Here is a 21,643-nt window from a genome sequence, read left to right on the forward strand (position 1 = left end):
TGCACGGAAGCACCAAAGAGTTTAAAGGACAGGTAAGGATGGCGGGCGGGCGGGTCTCCGGAGCACCGTACTGGAACGGTACCCGGTGCTCCGGGCAGACACCGGTACCCTTGTACCGGGGCCAGGGGTGGGATGAAGACAGTTCTGTTGGCCAGGGCTCACCAACCATTCAGACCTCAGGGGCCACTAAATTCATAATTTCAAATCCCAAGGACCACTAATATGAATTAGTGGCAGGATGGGGTCCTTCAGGCACTTAGCTTAGCTGCCTGTTAGCGGAGAGAAGCGATCTTGGGCTCAACCCTAGGTTTGCTGTCTATTGCAGCTAGGAATCTCAAATATGGCCAAGATCCACGGTCCATCCGATTTTCCCGGGGCTAATTTAATTCCAGATCTACAAGGGCGGGAGCTCACGTGCTCCAAAACCGTGTTGCGATTGTCGGAATCCAACTTAGGCTTCATTCAAATGCAGCCAAAGCTGGCATCGTGCGCATTTCCAGAGGTAATAGACTGTGAAAAGGGGAAATTAAATATTAATGCCTACACAAATGACACACCTCATCCATTTCCAACAGCCTTGTTCAAGTCCCCACCTGCTCGTCCCCTCCTCTTTCCTCTCCCCCCCCCCTGACCTCAATCTTCCTCTTTTGCTATTTGCATTCCCTCCTCGGAAAAAACACTCAAATAAGATTTGCTATCTCGTTCCAAAATATGATTATAATAGACTCGTAGTTTCGTTACTGTTGGTTGTCAGGAGGGGGAGGGAATGGGTGCCATGTTGCTTATTTATTTATTTCTGCTCTCCTCCCGCACTCATTTTCATTTTTGTAGCCTGCGCACACAAAGAGCTTCCACGCGAAACGGTGAATTAATAAGACAAACGCAGCCCAGACCGAAAAGGGACTAAAATGCTTTTGCAAGTTAATTCACCAAAAATCTCTTCGCTTCTTCATGCGTTCTGGGCTCCTTCTGTCTTACGAGGTGAAGTCAAACAGACTCAGTAAACAAGAAATGGTTATGCCTCTTTATTGCTGATTAACTATGGCCCCGTATCGCCAGCTTCCATCTTTAGCCGTTTGGCATGAAGGAGGCACTCTGGGTTAATTTTAAAACTGCCGCCTTCAAACCCCAGAATATTTTAGTCGTAACCAGCTGCAAATTCATCTCCAGGTCCCCCCTTCCGAGCGATTCATAAAAAGAATAAAGGCAGGTTACAAATAAATAAATGAAATTAACAAGTACATCTGAAGCTGGATTTCATGCCTAAGGCTGGACTAGAACTCACCATCTCCTGGTGATTAGCCCAGTCACCCAGATGGCTTTCATGCCTAAGGATGGACTAGAACTCCCCATCTCCTGGTGATTAGCCCAAAGTCACCCAGCTGGCTTTCATGCCTAAGGATGGACTAGAACTCCCAATCTCCCACTTTCAAACTGGTGCCTTAACCACTAGACGAAACTGGCCTTCTCTAGGACTTGCACCTTGATGTGCAGACAGAGATTCCGTCACCATCTCATTCTGAACTTCCTAACTGTTCCCATTTCTCTAAGTTTGGGGAATGGGGGGGGGACTTATTTCGACCCATTATCGGCTCTAACACACCTAAGAGACAAGTAATAACTTGCTCAGGTTCTGCTATCGTTCTTAATTAAATTACAAGGGCAAGCAACAGGGGTGGGATTGAAAAATGTTAGCAAATGGTTCTCTGTCTGGTTGCTGGGTGGGCGGGGCCACGGTAGGTGTGGCCTACCCTCTTGCACCATGCCGGGGGGAGTGGGCATTTTCACCCTCCCCAGGCTTTGGAGGCTTTCCCCGAGACTCCAGGAAGGCCAAAACATCCTCCGCCAGGCTGGAAATGGGCCCTCCCAGAGCCTCCATGCAAGCACTGCACTTACTCAGCATGATAAACGGGCCGCGTAGAGATTCCGGAGAGGGGGCGTGGCCAGCCAGTCCTTGCAACAACCAGTTCGGCAAACCGGATGCAAAATTAACATTCAGTTTGCCCGAATTGGTACAAACCGGCTGAATCCCACCCTTGGCAAGCCACAAAGGCTGCCTTTTTTCTCCAAAACCAATAATGAGTCCTACAGCTAACTTTTTGAAAAATTAATTGAAGTTCTTGTGAACTGCCGTCTCCGCCTTTAAAAAGCCCACCTGCAGGGAAAGGTTGGCAAGAGAGAGTTGTTTGAACATGGATTCAATGCACGTCACAGCGGACAGACAAGCCCGCCTTTCCTCGGCCAGCCATCCCTGCTCTCTCTCCCCCCTCTTTATATTTTTAAAGGAGGGGGGGGAAGCAGAAAAAGAAACATCTGCTGAAGGACTTAATTAGCTAAATCCTAAGGGGAAGAACAGCAAGGCGGGTCAACCAAGAAGAAATTCTTGCCGAGTTGCAGAAAGCTCTAAATCGCCGACAAAAATATTACACAATTTTCGGAATCTGTGCTTTGCCTAAGGAAAGAGCATTTCTACGAAAATAGCAACTATGTTAGATTTTGCTGAACAGCGTAATTTGGGAACCTCACTCTCTTACACACACACACACATACACACACACACACACAGCCTAAAAGATCAGCTCTCTGTATCGAAATGACTATGTCTCCAGTGGCCAACTGGATGACTTCAGAAAGTATCTGGCATTATAAGAAGGAAACATTTTCCCAAGATTTCTCATCTTGCAGTACTCCTCATCTGACACATTCTAGAGATACCACCTGGTCACCATACGAAGGCTTCATTCTTGCTGTGCCAAATGGCCAACAGTAGTCCTTCTAAAGTTCTCCAAACCCTCTAAAGTGCTTCAGGCCTCCTAAAATTCTTCAGTCCTCCTAAAGTTCTTCAGATCTCCTAAAGTTCTTCAGAACTTCCAAAGTTCTTCAGTCCTTCTAAAGTTCTTCAGACCTCCCAAAGTTCTTCAGTCCTCCTAAAGTTCTTCAGACCTCCAAAAGTTCTTCAGTCTTCCAAATGTTTGTACCATCTCAACATTATACTAGGAGTCAAGTCCTACTTACGTTGACATAAACATCTTGGCTTCTTTGACACCTACACCCCAGATGTCCCTGGATACTCCAACTGGCAACCATCTCCATGTTGACAAAGCCGATTCTGGGGGGGGGGGGGAATCCTGGTGATGTCAATTCAGTTTGGTGGAAATCCATCCAAAAGTTCTTAAGCTAGAGCAGGTTCAAAGAGATTAAATTCTCTGCAAATGTGAACTCCTCCATAAAGTTGCTTCTCAAAGTGGTTTGACTGGCCCATTTTGAAATAGACCATTTGCATTGGCATCCTTCAGTCTCAAAAGTCTATGATATCATGCTCTGGAAAGAGATCAAAGCTGGAGTGTCCTCTCCAGAGCACGAGGCATGGGTAGACTAATATGGAGGATAGACTGTTGCCCAAACAGCAGATCCCCCCCCCTCTCCAGGTCGCTGAAATAGTCCAATGGAACGGCAGAGCCGATACGACGGCTTCCAGCTGCATCACCAGAACGTGGTTATACACAGTTACGAACTGCTTCCGGGACTCCGGCTCCGGATTTTGCCTGGAGGTTGACTCCTGAAGCCTTTTCCAGGAGTGGATAGAGCCACAAGGCAGTGGAGGTTTGGAATCACAGTTTCCCTTCTCCTAAAAGATGGCTCTGCCACTTTATCTGCCTTTGGGGCATAGAGCCCTCTTCCGCCTTCAAAACCATTGACCATCTTCTCCTGTAACCCTGGAAAGGGGCCCTTACGAGGTGCTACCAGCCGGGCCAGCTGGACCAAGGTTTTTTAAGGAGGTGTTACTCCTCCGTCACTCACCCTTTGTCCTGGCTTGTGACAGGCAGAGCCTGGCTTCCCAAATGTTGGGCCCAGGATGGCGGGATTGAAATAGACCATATTCAACTTAAATTGCTTCTCCATCCATCCAAGGCAGCTGGGAGGGAAAAAAATGTCACTCAGGAATCTTTTGATTGAATCAATACAGAGGTTAATGCCTTCCTAAGGGAATTTTGGCCATATTATCCGGAGCATGAATGAATCTGAACTCAAGTATAAAGTCTCCCACATTAGTTTCCTGGCTGTTTTTAATTAGAAGAATGAATTGAATAGTTAAAAGTAGCTTTAGGGAGCACTTCAGGTAAAATTATGCAATATTTTAGTCCTAATCAAATACGGTTTTGATGAAGTGAGCCACACTTTTCATTAAGTTCCCTCTCCTTTTCTTTTGCGCCCTTCAACCAGGGACCCCAGAGCTAAAGTTTGAATTTGTCAATCTGAATTAGACTAATTTTTCCTGCTTAAGAAATGAAAATATATACACCATTTGTTTGTTCTTACTTATCCAAGACACGGTTGTCCCAAAGCTCCCAACAATTGGGCTTGGTTTATTCTTTGAAGATGTTTCGCTTCCCATCTAAGAAGCTTTCTTCAGTTCAGAGAGAACTGTTCAGAGAACTGAAGAAGCTTCTTGAATGAGAAGTGAAATGTCATCAAAGAACAAAGTCTGTTTGCCTTTAGGGGGGCGGGAAACACCTTTGGGATAGACACAGCATCATTGCTCTGAATGACTCCCAGATATAATTATTCTTCTTAACCAACTTTGGACAACCAGATTTGAGTTAAACCCTTGACCCAACTCATGGAGAAGCAGGAGGGTGGCCTGCGGATGTTTCATCGCCAGTCTAGGTAAGATCTTCAGGGCGCTGGGGCTAGTGAAAAGCCAGTATTTAGCAAAGTTATAAGCGAAGCAAGCAGACACCATTTGCCTCCTCCCCTTCTAGAACTTGGGAGGGTTAGATCCAGGGGTGGGATTCAGCCGGATTGCACTGGTTTGCCGAACTGGTTGTTGCAAGGACTGGTTGGCTGCGCCCCTCCTCCCCCAGGAGTCTCCACGCTGCCCATTCATGATGCTATGTAAATGCAGGGTCCACGCAGACGCTCTAGGAGGGTGAAAAATGGACCTCCTAGAAGTCTGGAAATGGGTCTCTTGCCAACCTATGGAGAGCTTCCGAAGCCTGGGAGAGCCTGTTTTCACCCTCCTAGAGGCTCAGGGAAAGCCTGAGGAGGGCAAAAAAACTGGTCTACTGGAAGTACTAGAGCCTGGGGGAGGCCGTTTTCACCCTCTCGGAGGCTTGAGGAAAACCTTCGGAGCCTGGGGAGGGAGAAAACACCCACACACACACTGTGGTGCAGGAAGCTGAGTAGGCTATGCCCACTATGGCCACGCCCATCCAGCAACCATGCAGAGAACTGGTTGCAAACATTTTTCAATCCCACCCCGGTTAGATCTTGGAAACTCTTTTCAACAAACTGGATTTTTTTGCTAGTATTGCACAGAAAAACGTGAATTCGATCCTATTATTGTTGCTGTTGCTTTTTTTTTTTTTTTAAAGCTCTGGTAGATGGCTCTCCAGCTCATGCCTTAACACTCCGTTGTTTTCTGTACTAGAGATACTCAGCTTCGCCAACATTTCCTGGTAACCAGTGGTGGGTTGTAGGCAGTACGGCCCGGTACAGGGGTACCGGACCCTGCCCGGAGCACCAGATACCGTTCCAGTACGGTGCTCTGGAGGGCCCACCCGCCCGCCCAAATTCCTTACCTGTCTTTTAAGGCTTCCACGCGCACGTAGAATTTGGAACGGGATCCAGAAACCACCACTGCTGGTAACCCAGACAAGAGATCAAGTGAAGACCAGTGAAGTGCTGTTTTTGAGTAAGAAAGAAAAAGAAAGAATCCATATTATTCCATTCCTAGAAGAATTATTTATCCAGTCCTGTGGACTTCTCACTGCAGGCAATTCTCAAGAGCTGAAGAACGCTCAAAGCAGCTACCAGAGATGTTACAATTAATGGAGCTGAACTGCCTTTTCAGAAAAGAGGGGCGTTGTGAGACACACACACACACACACACACCCCAAAAAAACCCTGCCTCCCAAGCAAAGTGCAACTTCTTTGATAGAAATTCAAAACCAGCTCTTGCAAAACAAAAGTACTTGCCCTCCATCTAGATCTGGAACAAGATTTCTCTTTGAGTTAAATGCATTCTCTGACACGAACGAAAGAGCTTTTGAGAATAGAATTGGCTCTGAATAATTTAGCTGGGTGGATGATAACCTACTACTACCACTTTGGCTTTAGGAGATGTTACATCTCTATCGGGTAGGATTGAAATTTTTTCAGCAACCGCTTCTTTGTCCGGTTGATGGGTGGGCGTGGTCATGGGGCTGTGGCCTAGTCAGCTTCCTGCACCACAGTGGGGGGGGCATTTTTGCCCTCCCCAGGCTCCGGGGGCTTTTCTTGAGCCTCCTGGAGGGTGAAAATGGCTTCCCTTTGGACTGCGGAGGCCCTCTGGAGGCTGGAAATGGACTGATTTTGATACGTCTGACCTCCCCAGCCCATCCTTTCAACTATTGGTTCAGTGAACCAGATTAAAATTAATATCCAGTTCACCTGAACCGGTCCAAACCGGCTGGAGGGGGGAGGGGGAGGGGAAGGGGAGGGGGAGTAGAAGACTGTGGGGTCTTTGGTGCCCTCTTATCTTGGTGGCTTTCTTGCAGACGTTCCGTTACCAAACTAGGTACCATCATCAATGCTAGAAGAGAATGGGCCTTGCTCTTTATTTGCATACCAATGGCTTGCCCTGTCAATGTTGATCAGCTTTTTTTTTAAAAAAATGACACCTTTTCATCCAAGGATTCAAAGCCACTGGGGCAAAGAGACCTCAAAACTGCTCACAATTGCAAACCTTCAGTTACAATATCAGGTGATTGTCAGAAAGCTCCGTTTGACATAAATAATAGGGCTTCACCTTTTCTCTGGGAAGACCCTCGAGGTGCGTTGGGAACCATCTCGCTCGCAGTGTCAGATTTCTCAAATATCATTTCACTCCACTACGATAAGGGTACTCCAAAAAATACTCCTATTGCCCTTGAGGTTTGCCCTGAGACCCACTTAAGTTCTGGTAGCTTGCAAATATCACAACTCTCATTTAGATTCAAATTACTCCTAAGCAAGAACGTAAGAAAGGCGATATGCAGCCTACTCAAAAACTATAAATCAGGTCGCAGCGGTTGTTTCTATGCCAGATTTTCCCCTGACAGAAAAACAGAGGAACAGAAATGAAAAGATGTCTATGGAGATATTGTGGCCCACCAGCGGCCAGAAGAGCTGGCAACGGATTCAGACAGTGAGGAGGTTGGGGAGGAACATGGGCCAGTCCTGGAATCTGGGGAAAGCTCTGAGAAGGGCTCTGCGTTGGAGGCAGAGATGTGGCCAGGGCCATATGCCAGTATTCAGCTGCCTTCGGAGCCTCCGGAGTCTAACATCAGCGAAGCAGAAGAACAGCAGGAGCCTGTTCCCAGTGTGTGCATGCACAGAGCTGCCAGAAGGCAAGAACAATTAAGAAAACAAGGTCGACTTGGGAGTAAGGCTTGGAGATGGTTGGCTCCTCCCATAAGACATAAAAGAGGAGTGAATGGGACGTGAGCCTTTGCAGGAAGCAATTAGTTAGTCTGATCAGTTCAAGCTTTGAAAAGTTCTGTTTGACTCTGTGCTAAGTTTGGCCTTGCTCTGCATTCGGCAACTAGGTCTCTGGCAGCATTCCCAGGGAGATAAGGTGGGTGTTTATCAACATTCCCCCTGGAAGACTGTGGCAACTCGAGCAGATAGGGCTGTCAAGCAATATATGTCTAAGTGTTATTGCTATTGCTGTGAGCTCTGAAGAATGGATGGTTTCCAACTGTGGTCTTGGAGAAGAGTCCCTTGGACTTCAAAGAGATCAAATTTGTCAATCCTGAAGGAACTCAACCCTGAGTGTTCTTTGAAAGCACAGATACTGAAGTGGGAGCTCAAATACCCTGGCCACCAAATGAGAAGAGAGAACTCCTTGGAAAAGACTCCCCTGATGTTGAGAAAAATGGAACGCAAAAGGAAAAGGGGATGGCAGAGGATGAGATGGTTAGGTTGTGTCATCAACGCAACAAACATGAATTTGGGCAAACTCCCAGAGACGGTGGAGGAGGACAAGAGTTGGACGTGACTTAACAACTTTTTGTCTTCCTACACTTTATTATATATATATATATATATATATATATATATATATATATATATATATGTGTGTGTGTGTGTGTGTGTGTGTGTGTGTGTGTGTGTGTGTGTGTTGTATTTGTGCTGATAAAATAAAGGGCAAATACAAGCACAAATACAACACAAATATAAAAAGGCAACATTAAAAATAAAAATATGGGTTTCTGCCTGGATGGTTTTCTGTGATGAGCCGAAAGGACAGAAAGAGGGAGGAGTGAGCTCCCTCCCATATTAGGTCATACCAGGGGTTGTAACACAAACATTATATATATATATATATATATATATATATATATATATATATATATATATATATATATATATATATATATATATATATATATATATATATATATATATATATATATATATATATATATATATATATATACACATACACACCACCCACCACCCAAGCCGTTACAATACAAAACAACAATGCACACACAGCCTGCACCAATCAGCACCAATCTACCTATCATGATACAACCACACAACCAATCATTCCACTTACTGAAACAAAGCCAGCACCCCATCCCCTCCCACCAAGACTTACAGAAAGACGGCAGCTCCGATCACATTTTAAGCCCACAGCTTGAAGATGGCAGGTGAGATCCTGCCGAAACGTTGCAAAGACAATCTCAACCTTACACGGGAAAAGACCTGAATACAACAAAACCAGCATATATATAATTTGTCACTGGGTAGAGATTTTTCGTGTCATAAAAGTCATTTCTGCACATTCTAAACTTGGGCAAACTCTGGGAGACGGTGGAGGAGGACTAGAGTTGGACGACGTGACTTAGCAACTTTGGATGGAAATCCCTGATTGTAGACATTGTAAGCAATTCATTAAATATATATATATATATTGTGCCTTTTGACCCACGCAGGCTGCATCTTAGGCTTGAACATGGAAAATATTGAAAAAAAGACACAATTTTGGAATCCGCGCAACGGGAAGAACAAAATTTGTGACAACTTAATTCCTTTCTGCTAATTTTTACACTCTTGTCATCTAGTTAAAGAGAAATCAGAAGCATACCAAAATGAATGGGGATACACCCGTCTTAAAGGGATGCAGTGGCTCAGACACTGAGCTTGTCGATCAGGCAGTTCGGCAGTTCGAATCCCTAGCGCCGCGAAACGGAGTGAGCTCCCGTTACTTGTCCCAGCTTCTGCCAGCCTAGCAGTTCAAAAGCACATAAAAATGCAAGTAGAAAAATAGGGACCACCTTTGGTAGGAAGGTAACAGCGTTCCATGCGCCTTTGGCATTTAGTCATGCCAGCCACATGACCACGGAGACGTCTTCGGAGAGCACTGGCTCTGGCTTTGAATCGGAGATGAGCATCACCCCCTAGAGTCGGGAACAACTAGCGCATATATGTGAGGGGAGTCTTTACCTTACGTCCATCTTAACCGTGCGTGCAAGACCTTTGTAGCTTCTTGCATCTGTTTATATTCGCATCAACATCCCCATTTGTGGAAGAAATTTAGCTTTGAGGAGAAAGGAAACCAATCATGCAGCTGTTTTGAAAGTAAAACAAGGCTTAAGAAAAATAAAATAAAGTGAAAGCAGTTGGGAGGGGAAGCGGTAAATTTTGTGCAAGGGGGAGTAAAAAAAAACAAGTCATCCCTTTTGTTTTTGTTAAAAATTGCTCCTTTACAGCCATGCAAAATATTTCAATAAGTTCCTTTTAATATATATGATAATGAGAATGTGCTTATAGGCAGGGCGAGGACAAGAAACTATAAGGCAAGCAAACAGATGTCTTGTCAACAAGGTTTAAAATTTAGAATCATCGGGGCCTTTTTAAGAAACAGAGTTAGTGTGACATAAAACTGAAGCATATTATAATATTTCAAACTCACCCTGCTGGATGTGACATTTTTGTCTCATTAAAATGAAGAATGACACAGCCGGAGAGACGGAGCCGTTCCCTGGCTTTGTATCCCGAGTTCAAAAGATGTCTCTGGCAAATTGCTCCAAAGAGACAAAGCATAAAGCACTTTGAACATGGTGTTGCATACCGTTAATTCCATGGATTTTGGGGAAACTGGGAGCAGGGCACCAGGGTGGCCAAAAGAAATCGGTTGGCTACAGAGTCTTCTGGGCCATCTGTGGTTCCTATTTAACAAACACCGGTTCCTCTTGATGGAGCTCGGTTGCTAAAATTGGTGCCAGCTCAAGGAGATTTTTTTTGGGGGGGGGGGATTTCTTTGGAGACAATGGAAGAGCCAAGAGCAACGCCAAGCACCCCTTAGTAACTGTGAGAGGGATCTTGGAGTCCTAGTGGAAAACCATTTAAATAGGAGCCAGCCATGTGCAGCAGCTGCCAAAAAAGCCAACACAGTTCTAGGCTGCACAACAGAGGGATAGAATCAAGATCACGTGAAGTGTTAATTCCACTTTATAAGGCCTTGGTAAGGCCACACTTGGAATACTGTATTCGGTTTTGGTCGCCACGATGTAGAAAAGATGTGGAGACTCTGGAAAGAGTGCAGAGAAGAGCAACAAAGAGGATTAGGGGACTGGAGGCTAAAACATATGAAGAACGGTTGCAGGAACTGGGTATGTCCAGTTTAATGAAAAGAAGGACTAGGGGAGACAGGATAGCAGTGTTCCGATATCTCAGGGGCTGCCCCAAAGAAGAGGGAGTCAAACTATTCTCCAAAGCACCTGAGGGCAGAACAAGAAGCAATGGGTGGAAACTAATCAAGGAGAGAAGCAACTTAGAACTAAGGAGAAATGTCCTGACAATGAATCAGTGGAACAACTTGCCTCCGGAAGTTGTGAATGCTCCAACACTGGAAGTTTTTAAGAAAAGATTGGATAACTATTTGTCTGAAACGGTATAGGGTTTCCTGCCTAGGCATGGGGTTGGACTAGAAGACCTCCAAGGTCTCTTCCAACTCTGCTATTGTATTGTAACGCATTTTCAAACCCAAGGATTGGACCTCTATTCAAGGGGGGGATTGAAAAATGGTAGCAACGTTTTGTTGCTGGTTGCTGGATGTGTGTAGCCATGGTGGGCATGACCTACTCAGCCTCCTGCACCATAGTGGGAGGGGGTGTCTTCACCCACCCCAGGCTCCAGAGGCTTTCCTCGAGACTCCAGGAGAGCAAAAACGGCCTTTCCTGGAAACAGGCCTATTTTCGGACTTCCCGGAGGCCCATTTTTTTGCTCTCTCAGAGCCTCCGCGCAGGCCCTGCACTTAGCTGGCACGATGAACGAGCCGCGTGGAGACTCCTGGGAGGGGAGGAGCCAAGTGGGCGGGGGCAGGCGGTCCTTATAACAACTGGTTCTGAGAACCATATATAAAATTAACAATTGGGTTTGCCCAAACCGATGCGAACCGTCTGAATCCCACCCTTGCCTCTATTTCAAAGTAGCTTAAGGCGTTCGTCTCTTACAGAAGCGGGATCCTGGGGGGGGGAAATGCTGAACAGGAGGGCTGACCTTCCAGGAAAGTCAGAGATCTTTAGCTGGGTTTATGAGCTATGCTGTTATTAAGAGAAATCCATTGGAATTTTGAGTAGCTAAGTAAACGTTATGGCTCTGCCTTTAAAATTAATGGGAGAAGACTCCTGATGTTACAGCACACATTTCAGCGGCAATTATCCTGACTTTTCAGCCATCAGAAATTGGGGGGGGGGGGAGGTCTAACAAGCTACACATGGAGTGAGCTCCCATTAACTTGTCCCAGCTTCTGCCAACCTAGAAGTTCAAAAGCACATAAAAATTCAAGTAGAAAAATAGGAACCACCTTTGGTGGGAAGGGAACAGCGTTCCGTGTGCCTTCGGTGTTGAGTCATGCCGGCCACATGACCAGGTAGACGTCTTCGGACAACGCTGGCTCTTCGGTTTTGAAACTGCCCCCTAGAGTCGGGAATGACTAACACATATGTGCGAGGGGAACCTTTGCCTTTTTAAGTCCGCTTGCCAGGAAGGAAAATATTTGGGTGCTTTGTCCTAAAAATGCAGACCAGAAGGTTGGGAGCTCCACTGCTTTTGCAAAACCTCTCCCATTCTTAGACACGGCCAGATTTCCCTTCCCTAGTCTAATCCATCCATTGTCAACGCAATCTCTCTTAGGAAGGATTGGCGTTTTACAGCTCGCAAAGCTTTGTCGAAGGCCCCGTTTGAAAACGGATGTCAGGGAGCGGAAATCTTTCTATTCAGACCTGTTCAGATCTTTTCTTAAGCTTTCCTGCAGGTAATTGCTTTGAATGATCTCTTTTTTTTTAAAGAAAAAAGAAAGAAACGCAACACAACCGATGGAATTGGAGAGACTGCATAGTATTTATCTGCCTTCTGAAGAGGACAATGCATTTTTCAACTCCATCTTGGAGATTCTAGATTAATTTTACTTGGGGTCCTAATAAAGAGCACAGAGAGAGATTCAGAGCCACAATTGGAGATTAAAGATTGGCTCCTGCAGTGATACAGCATTAGCTCCAAATTCTGTAGATTTGCGGAGCTGAGAGGGACTGCCAAAGCAATTTCTGTGTTCTGGTAGGAGATTCGGACAGTGAGGAGGTTGGGGAGGGACATGGGCCAGTCCTGGAGCCTGGGTGAGAGAATAAGGCTTACACTGGGGTAGGCTCTGATGTGGACTTTGTGTCGGAGGCAGAGAGGGGGCCAGGGCCATATGCCAGCTATCAACTGCCTTCAGAGTCAGACATCAGTGAAGCAGAGGAACAGCTGGAGCCTGTTCCCAGTGTGCACATGTGCAGAGTTGCCAGATGAAGGGAACAGCTAAAGAACAGGGGTCGACTTGGGAGTGAGGCCAGAGGTGGACGATGAATGGCCCCTCCCAGAGGAAATAAAAGAGGAGCGACAGGGGAGTGGAGTTTGCAGGAGACCATTAGTTCGCTTCATTGGCTCGGGACTCTCTGAGATGCCTTGCCAAGTTTGGCAGAGATCGGCCTTTCAGCTCTCCAAACCAGATAAGGTCTGTGACTGTAAATCCTCCCTTGCCTTGAAAGACTTTGCTGGATGCGAAGAATTCACAGTCAATTAATTGGTGTAACACAAGGCAAGGCATTTTCACAGGCACGTTGCTCTCCAACGAAGGCATGAGCGAGAACTCGATGCCCCACGTAGACAAAGCTCACCAAAGTTTCCACCTTCTTTGAAAAACGTATCAAAAGCAATCCAAAGCCAAGCAGGAGAGAGAGAAGGCCTGGGGGAGGGAGGAGGAGGAGGACGGTGGGTGGGTGGGTGGGAAGAAACGTCTGCTGATGTTATTTTTGGCACAAAGGCTCCCAGTCAGCCGTTTCTGCTGCCGTGCTCAGAAATGAAGGCACAAAATGCGCAAATGACAGGGCCAGTTTGAAGTTGCCGATAAGGCACAGCACGGTTGGGTTGAATGGAAACCAAGAAACATCCCCTTACATCAGCGGGAGAATATTGAGGAGGGGAAGAGGTTGCTGAGCCCCTCCCTGCACTGAGGTGGGAGTGAGAATCACTCTGCCAATGGAATTTGGGGGTGGGGCCCCCGGAATGGTCCCTGTTGCATAATTGCTTGCGGCAAGTCTGTTTTCAGAACAGGACGTCTCCCAGCTGTTTGCAAAAAAAAAGAAAACTAAATGCAGGAACAGGTCAAGCGGTCAAGGTATCCTGACCACAATGGGACACTTGTGTCAATGAAATCAGCAGTGTTTGTGTTGGCAGCTGCTGTCAAAAGAGACCCAAAGGCCGCCTTCCTTTTGCCAGGAAGATGGGAGGTTTGAAAGAGGGACAAAGAGGAAGGATAAACCTAGTCTGCTTGAGGAAGGGGGGAAAGGAAGGGAAGGAGGGTGGCTAATGGACAAATGGACGGACAAAAAGAAGGAAGGGGAGAAATGAAAAGAAAAGAGAAGGGTGATGCAAAGAAGGAAGGAAGGAAGGGGAGAGGAGAGGGGAAGGGAAGAACAGGAGAGGAGAGGAGAGCAGAAGGGAAGGAAGGAGGGTGTCTAATGGACAAATGGAAAGAAGAAAAGAAGAAAGGAGAGAAATGAGAAGGAAAGAGAAGGGGGATGGATGGATGGATGGATGGATGGATGGATGGATGGATGGAAGGAAGGAAGGGGGAGAGGGGAGAGGAGGGGAAGGGAAAAACAGAAGAGGAGAGCAGAAGAGAAGGGAAGGAGGGTGGTTAATGGACAAATTGACAGAAGAAAAGAAGGAAGGAGAGAAATGAGAAGGACAGAGAAGGGTGATGCAAGGAAGGAAGGAAGGGGGAGAGAAGAGAGGGGAGGGGATGGGTGGGAGAGGAAGGGAAGGGAAGGGAAAGGAAAGGAAGGAGGGTGGCTGATGGACAGATGGACAGAAGGAAGGAGAGAAGTGAGAAGGAAAGAGAAGAGAAGAGAAGAGAGAGAGAGAGAGGAGTTTCTATGATTTTTAAAATCGGTGGATTTTTAAAAATTCTGTTAGCCTCTCAGAATCCCCTGCATGTGAGGTAGGCAGCTCTATACATGTGTTTCATGGATAATAAATAAAATAAAACTACAATCCAGCCCATAAACTCGGTTGCAAAGAAAAGGGAGAAGATCAAGGAGGTGGGGGAGGGTTTGGTCCACTTCCAGTTGTGGCCCTGAGTGAAGCTGAACATCTGGCAGGAGGACCTCGTGTCCTCAACCTCTCAAGGTGAGACGGCTGTAATGGGACTTTGCGTGGTTGCAGAGCTGGGCTTGGCGACAGACGATCCATGCGCCCTTCGAGGCCCCCATTACAGGAAACGAAGCGTGCCACTGTTTGCGTTCAGGGAGGAAAATATCCAGGGCTGCTTGAACTCCGGACTGCAAACTCCGACCAGCTCCAGCATGGCCGCGAAACATGGTTTCCATCTGAAATGTCACTTTCCCTCCATGTTTGATGACTGAGCTGCCATTTGTATGGATTTGTGTAATGTGGAATGACAGCAACACACATCCTAGGGAATGGCTCTGCCCAGGGCACCACAGGAGGTCTGCGCAGCTCGCCAAGAGCACAAGAATAGAACACTGGTGGGGGGGGAAATACTGTTTGTCACCCCAAACACCAGAAATCTGAAAATGTAGCCAAGGAAAGAACTAAGCTATTTGTTTAGATGGTTTTATAAAATGACCCACAACTAAATTAGGTTTTGGAACTAAATTAAATTTTCTCCTTCTGTTTCTTCTTCTTTCTCTCCTTCTCTTTTTCCTCTTGTTCTCCTTCTCCCTTTTTTCTTCCCTTTCTCCTTCTTCCTCTCTCTCTCTCTCCTTTTCTTTCTCCTCATGCTCTCCTTTTCCATCTTCTTCTTTCCTTTCTTCTTCTTCCTTTTTCTCTCCTTTTCCCTCTTGCTCTCCTTGTATCACCAAGGGGATTGTAACAGACCTTGTCAATCAGAAAAGTCAGCAGTTCGGCGGTTCGAATCCCTAGGGCCGCATAATGGAGTGAGCTCCCGTGACTTCTGCCAATCTAGCAGTTCGAAAGCACGTAAAAAATGCAAGTAGAAAAATAGGAACCACCTTTGGTGGGAAGGGAACAGCCGGCCACATGGCCATGGAGACGTCTTCGGACAGCGCTGGCTCTTCAACTTTGAAACGGAGATGAGCACCGCCCCCTAGAGTCAGGAACGACTAGCACATAAATGCGAGGGGAACCTTTACCTTTAAGGTGGCCTTGGAGAAAACGAACGCATGCAGTTACCAAGGACAAACGTCCTTTTAGGATATGTCAACCTTAACATTTACTCAGCTGGAGAAGATTCTCCTATCTTGATGCCATGTGAGTTTTCCAGACTCACCTAATCTTTTCTAAAGAGAGGGGAGGGAGGGGAGAGGGGAAATGGCCTACAGCCATGTTTTTTAGCTTTGGCAATTTTAAGCTGCGTGGCCTTCAACTCTCGGAATTCCCCAGCCAGCACAAGAAGAATTGGGGGGAAAAAAACAGGAAGAATTTTATATTCTGGTCCACGGAAGAGAAGGATTGATCAATGTCTTCCAGTATTTGAGGAGCTGTCACAGGGAAGACCTATTCCCACAGTACTATCTTATGCCTAAGAATATTTACCCATGTAGTACGGCTGTATTACTGTTAGCCTTCTCATCTTTCCTACTCTTATTGGTATCAGCGTTATGATTATTATTACTTTCTTGTTGTGCGCATACTGAGAGCTTATACACTGGAGACAAGGTCCTTGTGTGTCTAATCATATTTGGCCAAAAGTCCTGTCCTGTCCTACCTTATCCTATCCTATCCTATTTTTTTCCCTAATTACTTGCATAGGGATTATTCTTTATACTATTTGTGTTGTTTGTATTTTTTTGCCATGGATTGCACCAGTGAGGCTAAAACCAATTTTGTTGTATACATGATGTACAATGACAATAAAGACTATACTATACTAAACTAAACTCTGCTCTACTCTACACTACACTATACTTTGTTCTGTTCTACTCTACTCTCTACTCTCTTTTACCCCACTCCATTCCATTCTATTCTAACCCTACTCCTACTCCTACCCCTATTCCACTTTCTATTCCATTCTATTCCTTGTTCTATCCTATACTCTCCTGTCCTGTCCTATTCTATAAAGCATCAGAGGGTAGGACAAGAAGTCCCTTTTTGGGAGAGGGGCGGTCTAAAAATCTAAGAAATAAAAAAAATAAAGTAAAGGGTGGGAGATCATGAAAGAGAGATCCAACCTAGAACTAAGAAGACATTTCCTGAGTCTAAGGACAATCAGTGGAACAGAAGTTGCCTTCAGAAGTTGCGGACACTCTATCAATGGAGTTTTTCAAGAAGAGCTCCGATTTTGCCCAGAATGACATACGGTCTCTTGCTTGAGAAGGAACTTGGACTAGAAAATGTCTCAAGCAGGGGTGAAATACTACCAGTTCAGATCAGTTCCCCCGAACCGGTAGCAAAAAAAATGCTACTGGTTCAAGCGAATCGGTGTTTCCAACGATCAGCTGTGACGCGCGATTTATATTAGCCTAGAAACCTAAGGATTTCCTGCTTCCTAGCTAATCTAAATTGCATGGCAAACCGGATTCGCCCCCCCCCCCGGCTGTTCTACTTACCTTTGCAGGCGTGATCCGCCCACCCGCCCAGATGTCATCAGGCCCATTTTTGACGCATGCGCGGAGGGGAGTGTGCACGCTCACATTTGCAAACCGGTAGCGAAGGTAAGTAGATTTCACCCCTGCTCTAAAGTCCCTTCCAAACTTTATTATTTTCTATGTTCTTCAGATCTCCTCTCCCCCAATGCTCTGAATCGTAACTGCTGGTGAATGTCAGAGATTATGTTTCTGTACTCTTAACAGGTATTTTAATAGGCCATTCTGATTTTTCCTGGAATGAAAGGTGGTTTATTTCTCTCTCTTCCCCTTTGTATGTCTGCGTGTGATGTTTTGCTGCGGAGAAGGGACTATACTTTCTCTCCGAGCCTGAATTTCAACAACTTTGCTCCGAGTGAGGGATGATTTATTCTCCCAGCTTGTGGCTGCAGGAATTGCTCATTAGCTGTTATTGATAGTGTACATTTCCCTATTCAACTCCACCAGCTTTCTCCCACCGTTATGTTTTAAAGAAATATCCCACTTTCAAATCCACTCCCGAGTTTATTCCGCCAGCATGGTCGGCTGCACCAGCTGAGACGGTTTAAATATCCCACCTTATTGCAACCATGATTAAAATCTCATCCTCACTGTTATCTGACAGTCAGACCAACAATGGCAAAAGCCTTTAATACGGACCCAGCTTCACAAAAATAGCATTCACGCTGTTTATAAGCTCTGCCCTCTGCAACATGACAGACAGTCCTCGACTTACGATCCCAGTTAAAGGTAAAGGTTCCCCTTGCACATATGTGCTACTCGTTCCCGACTCTAGGGGGTGATGCTCATCTCCTGATTCCTCTCTTAAGAAAGAGAAGCATTGTCTTGCTATTGATCGAATGGGTTAATAAAGCAGATATTTTAATGAAAAGAAGGACGAGGGGGTGACATACTAGCCAACGATGCTGCCTGGGGAATTCTGGGACTTGAAGTCCACCTATCTAAAAGTTGCCAAGGTTGACAAACACTACTTTGGAGGAGAAACCTTATGGATTTCTCTCTCCATCTGCCAAATAGAGAGCCCTGTTATTTCCTTTCCTCTAGTAATATTTGCTTTCCAACTGTGCAAACGCTGCACTATTGATTGATAGAAGCAAAAAAAAAAAAAGCTACAGTCATTTGCCAGAAAAAGCTCTGGTTATATTCTCTCCTCTTCTGCTCTCTCTGACCCTCCGCGCTTCCAGCTACAGCACTCACACCTCACTTCGGTTGCAGGCAACAAACTTCATTTTTGGAATTACACTGAAGATTTGACCGGTCTTGCATTGAAAACTCTGCTCCTGTCAACAAATCTATTAGGACTTTTAATATATGGGAAAGTGTGTGTGTGTGTGTGTGTGTGTGCTTGTATGTAAGTTGTGTTTTTTCTCCCTACGGTACAGGTGCTCTTCTTTAGAAAAAAAAGAGTTGCATTTGTGTAGAGGCTGTCTGAAGACCACGTCTAAAAAAAGGATACCTGTTGTGGCCCGCCGGTGGCCAACAGAGCTGGCAGCAGATTCAGACAGTGAGGAGTTTGGGAAGGAACTTGGGCCAGTCCTGGAGTCTGGGGAAGATTCTAAGGTGGGCTCTGTGTCAGAGGCAGAGAGGGGGCCAGGGCCGTCTGACAGTTATCAGCTGCCTTCAGAGTCAGACATCAGTGAGGCAGAGGAACAGCTGGAGCCTGTTCCCAGTGTGCGCATGCGCAGAGTTGCCAGATGAAAGGAACAGCTAAAGAACAGGGGTTGACTTGGGAGTAAGGCCACAGGTGGACGGTGAATGGCCCCTGCCATAGGGAATAAAAGAGGAGCGACAGGGGAGTGGAGTTTGCAGGAGACAATTAGTTCATTCCTGCATTCTTGCCAATTATTGCGGCTTCTGAAAGATGTCGTCCTGGCCACTCTCCAAGCCTGATAAAGTTCAGTAATTGTGAACTATCTTGAAAGACAGTGGGCTGGGACGTTGCCCGTTTCTGGCTTTCCTGAACTTTTGTAGGCGCCTTTTTCACCCTCCCCGAGCCTCCATGATGCCTTGCACTTACCTGCGTCCAAAATGACCCGCATGGGGACTCCTGGGAGGGGAGGGTCAGGATGGGTGTGGCCAGCCAGGAGTGGGATTTGGGGGCTCTCCAAACTGCACAGTGAGTTTCTGTCTTTTGAAAAAAAAAACCAGTCATATGACTACATAGCCACACCCACCCAGTCACATGACACCCCCACCACCAAGTCACGCCCACAGAACCGATAGGAAAAAACTTTGCGTTTGGGTTTCTTCTTCTCCCCGAAATGGTTCTAGGAGAATCTTGCCCCATTCCCTACTGTGTATAGGTAGTCCTCCACTTACAACCACTCGCCTACCCACCGTTCGAAGTTCTGACGGTTCCTCCGAAAGATATTTGCCACTGCCGCAAGAGATCGAGCGACCAGTTTTGAAACTCGCTTAATTTTTTTTTGGGTCAAGAGTCATTGTCCAATGTCCATCTCTTTCGCACTTCAGCTCGACTCTCCGCCACGGGAGATAAATATTTAGCTATCTCTCTGACACCGTTCTCAGCGCCGCAACAATGTCTGGACCTCCACAAGGAACTCCCACCCACAAAGCAATTGCAAAGAGCAGCAGGGCTCATAGGAAAGAGGTGGCATTGCCATGGAAACTCACCACACCACCCTGAGCCTCGCTTGCAATACTCGAGGTTATGCCATGCAGAATTGTTCCGGTAGATTTGTACCAAAACAACTGGACACACAAATCCAGGTTCAGGGGGATTTGATCTCTTTTTTTGGGGGGGAGGCACGTTTACCATTGTGGGACTCGAGGCTGAAAAGGCAGCTCTGGAAAGTGAGGTTTTTCTTCTGAATCTTCATAGTTAAAGGTTTCCCTCGCACATATGTGCTAATCATTCCCAACTCTAGGGGGAGGTGCTCATCTCTGTTTCAAAGCCAAAGCACCAGTGCTGTCCGAAGACATCTCTGTGGTCATATGGCCAGATATTGAACCTGGGCAATTCCCAGTAAGGGTATGGCTAGCTGATGAGAGCTAAATAGCTTGAAATAGATCTATACTAACCTCCCTTTATTTATCAGCACAAATATATATATATATACATTTTATATAAATGTATACATATATAAATGTATACATACACACACACACACACATACATACACATACATACATACATATATATAACTGGCAGCGGGGTGGAGAAGGTAGGAAGAAAATAATTGATAAGAACGCGAGGCTGAAGAGGAGCTGTTAATTTCTTCACGCTGGTAAAACCCAAGGAGATGAGTCCTAATGAGAATGTCCCATCACGAAATAGGAGTGACCTTTTTCATCATAATGATCGCTGAAGATGTTTAATCAGCCTTTTGATGGCACTGAGAAATGGATGCACTTTTCAGAAACTGGTCCATTAAATGATAATTGCCATTTCAGGCAAACTGTGTGGGTTTTTTTTTTCCTTTTTTGTTTACGGTTTTCCCTTTTCTTATATATTATGCAGACTTTTAGCATTGCAAGTTGCAAGGAAGGAAGGAAGGAAGGAAGGAAGGAAGGAAGGAAGGAAGGAAGGAAGGAAGGAAGGAAGGACGGAGAGGGAGGGAGGGAGGGAGGGAGGGAGGGAGGGAGGGAGGGAGGAAGGAAGGAAGGAAGGAAGGAAGGAAGGAAGGAAGGAAGGAAGGAAATGATATCTCTCTCACATGTCCCTAATTAAAAATGAGGAAATCAGTTCAACTTATTATTTTACTCTCTACCTTCAAAATGTGCCATGGCCATGAGTATGTGGAATGGTCATAAATGTGGAAAATGGTCATAAGCAGTGGTGGGATTCAGCCGGTTCACACCTATTCGGGAGAACCGGTTGTTAACTTTCTAAGCAATTTGGAAAACCGGTTGTTGGAAGAAATATCCTTTTGGTTTTTTCCCCACTTTACAGGGCTAATCCTGTAAGAAAGGCAGGAAGGAAACATTCTGGTGTTGTTTCTAGCCTCATCTTTATTGCCCTGCTTACAGAAACTGCCTCTCCGGTTAACCCTTATGACATTGTCACCGCTAAGGCGAAGCGCACATCGACCTGAGTGACGTTGAGCTGGTCACGCCCACACAGTCACATGACCACCGAGCCACGCCTACCCAGCTGGTCATTAGGGCAGATAACCAGTTGTTAAATTATTTCAATACCACCACTGGTCATAAGTCGCTTTCTTCAATGCTATTGTAAGTTCGAACGGTCACTAGTAGTAACTCAATAATAGCAACTGGGAGAGGGATCTTGGAATCCTAGTGGACAACCATTTAAATAGGAGCCAGCCATGTGCAGCAGCTGCCAAAAAAGCCAACACAGTTCTAGGCTGCAACAACAGAGGGATAGAATCAAGATCACATGAAGGGTTAATACCACTTTATAATGCCTTGTTAAGGCCACACTTGGAATATTGCATTCAGTTCCGGTCGCCACGATGTAAAAAAGATGTGGAGACTCTAGAAAGAGTGCAGAGAAGAGCAACAAAGATGATTAGGGGACT

The sequence above is a fragment of the Natrix helvetica genome (genome assembly GCF_964273705.1).
Source record: "Natrix helvetica genome assembly, chromosome: 13".
NCBI classification, from domain to species: domain Eukaryota; kingdom Metazoa; phylum Chordata; class Lepidosauria; order Squamata; family Natricidae; genus Natrix; species Natrix helvetica.